Genomic DNA, 10,838 nt, shown 5'->3' on the forward strand with positions numbered 1-10,838 from the left:
ATACATATACATATGTATATATGAATATATATATATATATATATATATATATATATATATGTATACATATATATGTATATATATGTGTATATATATACATATATATATGTATGTATGTATGTATAGTATATTTGCATGTATGCATTAGTCATTCCAGTTTTGTATATGCTGAAAAGTAGCAGCAATAAGTCAGGGCAACAAATGGATTATAGAAATGTTCTCTATCCATTGCCTCGCACTATGAAGAAAAAGATCAGGGAAATATAAATGACATACCACAATCACAATGGTATTACCTCAATGATGATTATTAGTGCTATGGCTATCGCAATCATTTCACTGACGATCATTATTTCTGTAATTGACATGGGGGACATTTTTTATTTGTAGGTTAACATGAACCGGCATATTACGTATACCCCTAACATTGTTACAGCTTCATTACAACACGTCAAAACCAATCATAATTCACTATGTCTTAACACTGACATGGAAGTACACTATATGTGGATCCACATGACAGAGTCTTTATTATAGTTGGAGTTATGGGCTGGAGCTATACAGCATAAGTATGCACACCATTTCCTTTGTACATTTGAGTACAAAGAACTTTCTACACTGGTCATCGTATGAATGACAAAATGCAGGGGAGAATTTGCATTCTAGGTCATAAAAGCAGATCTTGTTGACAGGAATAATAGAGGAGGGGTAAGGGAAAATAAAAGATATATAAATATATATAGAAAAGAGGATACAAAAGAGAGGAGGAGAGAAAAATAAAGAATAAAGTATACAATATAATATATAACAAGAGATAATACGGAGAGAGACACAAATATAATATAATATAGGAGAGATACATAAATAATAATAAAATAAAAAAAATAATAAAAACATAATAATAATTAGAGTAAGATAATAAAATACATAACAATAATAATACAAAAATTTAATAATAACAAGAGTAAAGGAGAGACAAACACAATCATATATATATATATAATAATATAAATAATATATATATACAAATTAATATATAATAAAATAATATATATAATAATAATTGATATCGATAAAATATATAAAGAGAGGAGAGAGATAAGTAATAATATAAACATATAATAAGGATAGATATTAAAATAAATATAGAGAAAATAATAGATATAAGATAAAAAATAGAGAAAATAAGAAAAAAAGATAAAATATATATTTTTAATGATAGGTTTGTCTAGAATGAAAATTATATGTAATTTAGAGAAAAACATAGGGAAAAAGAGAATAATAAAATAAATGCAAAAAATATATAAATAAAATAAAATAAACAGTGTCAAATAATGAGGATTTAGGATAAAAAATACATAGACTGATATGAGAGATCAAGAGGAGATAAAATAGAGGGATTAGATAGATAAAAAATGGAATCAAATATAAGAGCAATAATGTCGATACAAAATGTTTTATAAATTACATAAAAACAAAGATTGAGATAAGAATGGTCGCTCCTTAATAAAAAAATAGAGATTTTAAAACTAATCCCCATAATAGGAGGGAAATATTTATTATAATAAAAAAATATAATAAGTAATATGATATATATATATATTAAAGTATGTAATAATATAATATAAATAATAAAATTGTAAAAATATGTAACTAATAAGTTGAATTTAATGAAAATATATGTATATAATACATCCATACATACATAGGCTTTTTCCCCCTTCCATAGGAGGGTAGCCAAAAAGGGAATAGGCATAAAACACTCCCACCCATTTCATCCCTAAATACACTCTCACATCCCACCCTTCCTCTCATCTGAGCACCTCCTGGATGACGGGTCATCCCCTGCACCCTGCCCACGCCCTGGGTCAGAAGCAGTGTCGCCAAGACAGAGTACATCCACAGCAAGGCCGCTTCATTTAATGAACCCCCCTCTCCGACCCCCTTTCATATGGAACGGGAGAAATCCCTTTCGTCAAATTTTATCACACTTATATCCACACCCCAAACCCCGCCCATTCCTCCTCATGCAGTCACAACATCATCCATAACAATTTTATATATGTCTTCACGTAATCTTCTTTACAGATATTTTTTTCCACAAGCCCCTTCACCCCATCTCCAGTCCATACCATCAAAAGTAGGCCCTCTCTCATCCTCCACATCTTTCAATCTTGGACTAGTCTTATACATATACTCAGTCTTATTATATGTGTTTATATGAATATGTTTATACATCAGTAGATATATACAGAATTTCTTTTTATATCAATCTCCTACTTTCAAGATTTTTCAGTGTGTTCTCTCTCAGTGTAGCCATTAACACCCCCATCTTCATACATACACAGATCTATTCATAAATCATGTTATTTATAAATTCAACTCCCTCTCTCTTCATCCATATAATCATTATACATTGTATATTCATAGTATTATAGTGTCACTCATACATATACATTTATCTTAGACTCTCCTATTATTCCCAACCTGCTCTAATGGTCCTCATTACACTCTTTATACCACCAAGGCATTTACTCGCTTCTCTCAATCTCTATTCTACCTATATGCCTATTATACACTTGCACCCAAGTATCTAAAACTATCCACTTCCTCCAGTCGCTCTCCTTAATGTTCACTTATCTTCTGCCACTTTCACCTATGTACATCTCATCACCTTACTTTACCCACATTTATCTTTAGCTTTCTTCTATCACATACTTCCCCAAACTCTGCCACCAGCTTCCTCAATCCCTCCTCTGACCCTGCCACAAGCGCAGTGTCGTCCGCAAACAACAGCTGGCTCACCTCCCACTTTCTCCATTTTCTTTAACCATCTCCAATCCCCTGACACACTACCCGAGCATTCACCTCTCGCACCACCCCATCCATGTATAAGTTGAACAGCCAGGGCGACATAACCGCATCCTACGAAGTACCTTTACTTCAAACCACTCACTCTCTCCATTTTAATCCTAACACATCTCTATCACCTCATAAAAAAAACTCTTGACAGCTCCCAAAAGCTTTCCTCCTATCCCATAAATCTGCATAACCTCCCACAGTGCCTTTCGTCTACCCTATCATAAGCCTTTTCCAGATCCATAAAATCCCAAAAAACATCTTCCTTTCCTATAGCTTTCTCATCACCTGTCTTTACCACAAAGATCTGATCTACACAACCTCTACCCGTCCTAAATCCACACTGTTCCTCACCAATTACTCCTTCTGTCCTCTCCTAATCCTCTCAATTGATCTCCCATAAGCCTTCCCTACTACACTTAACAGGCTTAATCCCTCTGAAATTACTACATTCACACTTGTCCCCTTTTCCTTGTAAAGAGGAACTATACAGGCACTACTCCAGTCCCTCCGGTACTCTATTCATTAGCAAACATAAAAAACCAATAATATAAATAAAAGTACTATGATTATCTAATAAGAGACAATCTAACATTAGAAAATAGTAGAGAACATATATAGTACATATATATATGTGAATGAAGTAAATTGTATTATACACTGTGTGGTGTGGAATATATGAATATATTGAGGATATTTTAGTAATAATGTATAAGATAATATGTCTAAATATATACATAGATATAAGAGTATAGTGTAATTAGAGTTTAATATAAGAACATATGTGATCATACTTAAATTTGTAGGTATATAATGTAAAAAAAAGTATGTATAGATAGCGTAATATATTACATATGATAATGTAAGGCTATTAATTTGTAGTAGATATTAAGATGGATGTGTGTATAAGTTTTATAAAGAGGATGACTCAATGTGTAATTGATAGTATGTGTATGTGATAATAATGTGAACCATCCGTCTTTTATGATCTATGTCACCAGATGAAATGTAATAGACGCCTGTATCTTTGTCAATAACTTCCATGTATATAGAGAGTTGCGATTTGGGTGGTTGTGTGTGTGTATACATGCATGATTTATTTTTAGTGAAATATAAACTGTGATTTGTGTAAGTGTAGTTTGTGTATATTATTTGTGTATGGAAATATAGCAATGTAGAGTGTGCAGTGTAAAATACATGTATAAAGATCAAAAAAAATGATTTTAAGTATTATGAAATGAAAAATATTCAGAATATATCTACTAATGAGAGTTGAAATTACTTGTGGATGTGTAACAATATTTCAGATACAGAGAGTTAATTCTGTTTTGATTTTACTGATATAGAGTCATAAAATATATATAATCTGGGAACAAAATGTTTTTATAATGTAGATTTAATAATTATAAATACTGCTGATCAACATATTACAGACAATAAATAGTAACAGTTATCAGCGACTCTTGTACCCAGTGAGAGATACATTATCAAATTTGTCATCAATTATGTCATGACAAAGTCTGAAATTATCCTATGTATAAGACAGATTATCACAGTCTATATATAGGGTTGATAGTATTTATTAGTCTTGATAAAATGTTAAGAATGACATACCATTGAGTAGATTTACAATTAATGCCCCTCCATGGCATGGTGTGAGTTTACACTGGAAATCTGAGAATCTAGGTAAAACATAATAATGCCCCCCATCTTAGATCCATACATTGTGAAGTGATTGTGTTTCACTAACAGGCATTGTAAGGCTATATTTGCATATGTGTGGTTTAAAATACAGATTATGTATAGTATTGATTGATCACTGTATTTTATGTGATAATGCACGCACATATCGTGAATATTTCTATATATAATGGACTATTTATGTGGACCTCATATTATAGATAGTATGCACACGTGTCAACAGTGACACACACACACACACACACAGACACACACACACACACACACACACACACATACTATTATTTATATATAAATATATACATATACCACTTTATATATATACAAATATACATATAATCATGTAATGTTGTAAAAAGAATACTGCCACATATATATGAGTTGTATATATATATACAAAAAATAAAATAGATATAATCTATGTATAAGCCCCAAAGAGGGATAAAAAAAACAAAGTATATTTATGTTATGTAACCAGGAATATTTGTTATAAATTTAATGTGTTATGGATATACAATCAGAGTATAAGGGAAGAGATCGGTATGTTTTTAATAGAATATCGATGTATATATATATATAAATCAGTTATTGTTAATATATTCATATGTATATACACATACTATCTACCTATAGTGTGAGATATAACCAGCTTGTACACTTAGGAATGAATAGAGTTATTCTCTAGTATTTCAAATCAATATCCTTTTTCCGTTCCATGACCGATTCTTGTATTCCCCTCAAAAACCATCAACCTATCAACACATTTCCCACCCACATACAACACACATAAACCTTATGCCCGATGTAATCATCTTCCCTGCTCAATATATAGATATTGTATATATATGTATATGTATTGTATTTGTATAAATATTTATGTATATATAATATATGGAATATATACTAGTAATATATATATATGTATTTCTAGTAATATATATATATTTATATATTGTGTCATATGTGTATAATTATATAAAGATATATATATATGTATAAATTTATATATATATATATATAATTTGCAAATACATGTCTCAAACATATATGTATATACATGATAGTCATACCATTTATAAAGATAGGTTTCTGTAGTATATTATATATATGTAATTGTATATTACTATATGTATATATAATATTATCCACGCTATATATTATATAGTCCACATATATATATACATTTATTGTATATTAGATATATATATACATGTGTGTGTGTGTGATGTGTGTATGTGTGGGTGTGTGTGTGTGTGTTGTGGGTATGATAAATAACTAATACATATGTATATATTTTAATATATATATATATATATATATATATATATATTATATATATATATATATATATGTATTATATATTATATACTATATCCACTGTATTGTGTCCTGTTACATGTGTGTATATATATACATATATTTTTAAACATGTTTGTTAAAAACAACTGCGCATTCGGCGCTACAAAGCTTCTTAAGTAGACTTTCAAGTCTTCTGAACGTGGAAATTTCTGGTTTTTCACAGGACAGACGGAATAATAGATTTCCAGTAGACATTAGGAACTTTAGTTGAGAAAGAGTGTACAGACGTTTTCGCTAAAACGCAGTTAGCATTTTCAATGTAATAGAGACATAGAGTACAGGACATAATAAACATAGAGGATGGGGAGAGGTCACGACGTAAGACACGGGGAGAGGTCACAAACATGTGTAAGATGACGGGGAAATTTTGTTACTGTGGGGTAAATGTCCGTTGAGGGCCAAGCGTCCTCTCTATGAGTCTGGCGGAACGTCGGAGAGGGACTTGGGTGTCGGTGTGAATGGAAGGTGTGTTGTGGTTGAGAGTGCTACTAGTCCTAGGGAGGGGCTTCATGCTGGGGAGTAATGTAGGGGCTTCCACTTGTTTGTTAATAGTTGGTTGTATGTCTCGTATAATAAGTGTTTCCAGGAAGAACAGTCTAGACTTTTCTGATTCCTTAGCGAGAATGACGGTGTTGTCTTCTAGAAGTTTTCTTGTGATTTGTGTGTTGTGTTTCTCTAGTAGGTGTAGTTTGGGGCCTCCACTAGACAAGTGGGAAGACATTCTTCTCGACAATGTCGTTCTCGTATGGCCAACGTAGCAATCGAGAGGCGTACAGTCCTCTAGGGGGCAGGAAAATTTGTACACTACGTTGGTGCAAGCGGGACCTTCGGGGCGAGGAGAAGTGTTGTTTCTAATTTAAAAGTAGCTGTTTTTTTGGTTGTGGTAATAAATAGAGAGACGAACCTTGTCATTCTCGCTTTTGGGTCGTATGTTTTGATGAACAATTCTATTCAGAACCTTCGCATCTTCCTTGTAAGCTGTGGACATTTGAGCACGGTAGAACAAGGTAAAAATCTCACCTTCGGCTGCTACTGGGGTGGGAGGCCCATGGTACCATTTGTTGATGACACTTTTTAAGACACGCTGGCAGTCTTGATTAGAATGTCCATGATTTACTAGAACTTGAGTGGCCTGTTTATTTCTGCTTGAGTGGAGGTCCAGCGTGAGCAGTGGGTGAGTATCCTCCTAAAAAAGGCACTAATGGTGCTATCTTTGTAACGTTGGGGGCACTCACTGTTCCCATTAAGACAGAGACCAGGGTTGGTGGGCTTAACATAAACGGAAGTGGAGAAGTTGTCACCCTCTTGTTGAAGCAATACATCAAGGAATGGAAGAGAGCCATTAACGTCTTCTTCAGTTGTGAATTTTAATCCTGATGTTTCTTCAAGTAGGTTACGGGAGTGACTCTCTTTCCTTTGTTGACGAAGACATGATGAAAATATCGTCGACATATCCTGCCAAACACCATGGGTTTGTCTTGGTGGTGAAAAAACTTCCCTTTCGATTGCCCATGAAAAAATTTGCGAAAAGGACTCCTAAGGGGAGCCCATCGCCACACCGTCAACTTGCTGGTAGAGGTTACCATATATATACGTACATATATATATATATATATATATATATATATATATATGTTTGTGTGTTTATATATATATATATATGTGTGTGTGTGTGTGTGTGTGTGTGTGTGTGTGTGTGTGTGTGTGTGTGTGTGTGTAAGTGTGTGTGTGTGTGTGTGTGTGTGTGTGTGTGAGTGTGTGTGTGTGTGTGTATATGTATAATTTTTTATATATATAAATATATATATATATAAATATATATATATACAAAAATATATATATATATATATATATGTATATACACACACATACACACTTATATATATATATGTATATATATACATATACATATGTATATATGAATATATATATATATATATATATCTATAATATATATATTATGTATACATATATATGTATATATGTGTATATATATATACATATATATATGTATGTAGTATGATAGTATATATGCATGTACGCATTAGTCATTCCAGTTTTGTATATGCTGAAAAGTAGCAGCAATAAGTCAGGGCAACAAATGGATTATAGAAATGTTCTCTATCCATTGCCTCGGACTATGAAGAAAAAGATCAGAAATATAAATGACATACCACAGCCACAATGGTATTACCTCAATGATGATTATTAGTGCTATGGCTATCGCAATCATCACTGACGATCATTATGTCTAATTGACATACATTTTTATTTGTAGGTTCATGAACCGGCATATTACGTATACCCCTAACATTGTTACAGCTTCATTACAACACGTCAAAACCAATCATAATTCACTATGTCTTAACACTGACATGGAAGTACACTATATGTGGATCCACATGACAGAGTCTTTATTATAGTTGGAGTTATGTGCTGGAGCTATACAGCATAAGTATGCACCATTTCCTTTGTACATTTGAGTACAAAGAACTTTCTACACTGGTCATCGGAATGACAAAATGCAGGGAGAATTTGCATTCTAGGTCATAAAACAGATCTAAAGTTTGAGAGAAAAAAATAAATAATATAAAAAAAAATTAAATAAAATAAAAAAAAAAAAAATAAAAGGAAACATAGAATAAAAAATAAAAAAAATAATAAAAAATATAAAAAGAAAAGAATAAAAAATAAAACAAACAAAAAAAAAATAAATTAACAAATTAGAGAAAAAAAAAAATGAATTAAAATAATAATCGTAAATTGAAATGAGAAAGAAAAAAAAAATTTCAAAATAAGAAAACAAAAATAAGAATAATAAAAAAATAAATACAAAAAGAGAGAGACAAAAAGATTAGCTAGAGAAAAAAGATAAAAAAGAAGATACCATACAGGGTGGGAAAATAAGAGAAAAGAAAAAATAAAAAAAAGAGAAATGAGAGAAAAAGAGAGAATTAGAAAAAATTAGAGAGAGAAAAAAATAATAAAAAAATAAAATAAATAATAAAAAAGACAGAAGAGGAAAAGAGAAAATACCAAAGAAGGAGAGAGAGAGAATTAGAAAAAGAGACAATCAGAGATAATAAAGAGAGATAATAAGAGAATAGAGAAAGTAAAAAAGAAAATGTAGAGATATAAGATAATAATAATAATAATAGATAGAGAGAGAGAGAGAATATAAAAAATAAAAAAAAAGATAGAGATAAAAAAAGAGAATAAAATAATGAAAAAAAAGAAAGAATTAAATAATAATACATACATACATATACCAAGGCTTTTTCCCTCTTCCCAGGGAGGTAGCCAAAACGGGAAAGGCTAAAAAACACTCCCACCCATTTCATCCCTAAATACACTCCACACCCCTCCCACCCTTCCTCTCATCTGAGCACCTCCTGGATGACGGGTCATCCCTGCACCCTGCCCACCGCCCTGGGTCAGAAGCAGTGTCGCAAGACACAGTACATCCACAGCAAGGCCGCTTCATTTAATCGGCGACCCCCCCTCTCCGTCCCCCTTTGCATATAAGGCGAGGACGGGGAGAAATCCCTTCGGGCTGCGTCAAAATTTACTCACACATACTACCCCACCCACCCCCCCCGCCCATTCCTCCTCATGCAGTCACAACATCATCCATATACAACCATTCTCCACTCACCTCTGTCTTCCGTCCTCTCCCTTCCTTCCTCAACAGACATTCCCCTCTTCCCCAAAGCCCCCTTCACCCCATCCATCCACCTCATCCTAGGACGTCCCCTCATGTTCACTCCCTCCACATCTGCCTTCCATACCTCTTTTACTAGTCTTTCTTCACTCATTCTTTCCATGTGTCCAAACCATCCTAATATTCTTTCATCAACCCTATCTCCCAAATCCTTTTTCACCCCTGTTCTCCTCCTCACCTCCTCATTTCTCACTCTATCTAGCCTAGTAACCCCCACCATACTTCTCAGACACCTCATCTCAAACACATTCAAACTCCTTCTCTCTTCTTCTCTTATGTTCCACGTTTCTGCCCCATACAGTGCTGTTGGCACAATCACTCCTTCATACAGTCTCCTCTTCGCATCCATTCCCAAATGTCTATTTCTCATTACACTCTTTAAACCACCAAGGCATTTACTCGCTTCTCTCAATCTACATTCTACCTCCACCTTCACTCCACCTTTTCCTGCTACACTTGCACCCAAGTATCTAAAACTATCCACTTCCTCCAGTCGCTCTCCCTTAATGTTCACTTCCAGTCTACTGCCACTTTCACCCCTTGTACATCTCATCACCTTACTTTTACCCACATTTATCTTTAGCTTTCTTCTATCACATACTCTCCCAAACTCTGCCACCAGCTTCCTCAATCCCTCCTCTGACCCTGCCACAAGCGCAGTGTCGTCCGCAAACAACAGCTGGCTCACCTCCCACTTTTCTCCATTTTCTTTAACCATCTCCAATCCCTGACTCACTACCCTAGCATTCACCTCTCGCACCACCCCATCCATGTATAAGTTGAACAGCCAGGGCGACATAACGCATCCTTGACGAAGTCCCACCTTTACTTCAAACCACTCACTCTCTCCATTTCCAATCCTAACACATGCTCTACTACTCACATAAAAACTCTTGACAGCTCCCAAAAGCTTTCCTCCTATCCCATAAATCTGCATAACCTCCCACAGTGCCTTTCTGTCTACCCTATCATAAGCCTTTTCCAGATCCATAAAAGCCCAAAAAACATCCTTCCCCTTTCCTATAGCTTTCTCACATATCTGTCTTACCACAAAGATCTGATCTACACAACCTCTACCCGTCCTAAATCCACACTGTTCCTCACCAATTACTCCTTCTGTTCCTCTCCTAATCCTCTCAATTAAGATTCTCCCATAAGCCTTCCCTACTACATCTCAACAGGCTAATCCCTCTGAAAT

The sequence above is a fragment of the Oratosquilla oratoria genome, chromosome 11 (assembly GCF_046742065.1).
Source record: "Oratosquilla oratoria isolate Oo_2021 chromosome 11, ASM4674206v1, whole genome shotgun sequence".
Lineage (NCBI taxonomy): Eukaryota > Metazoa > Arthropoda > Malacostraca > Stomatopoda > Squillidae > Oratosquilla > Oratosquilla oratoria.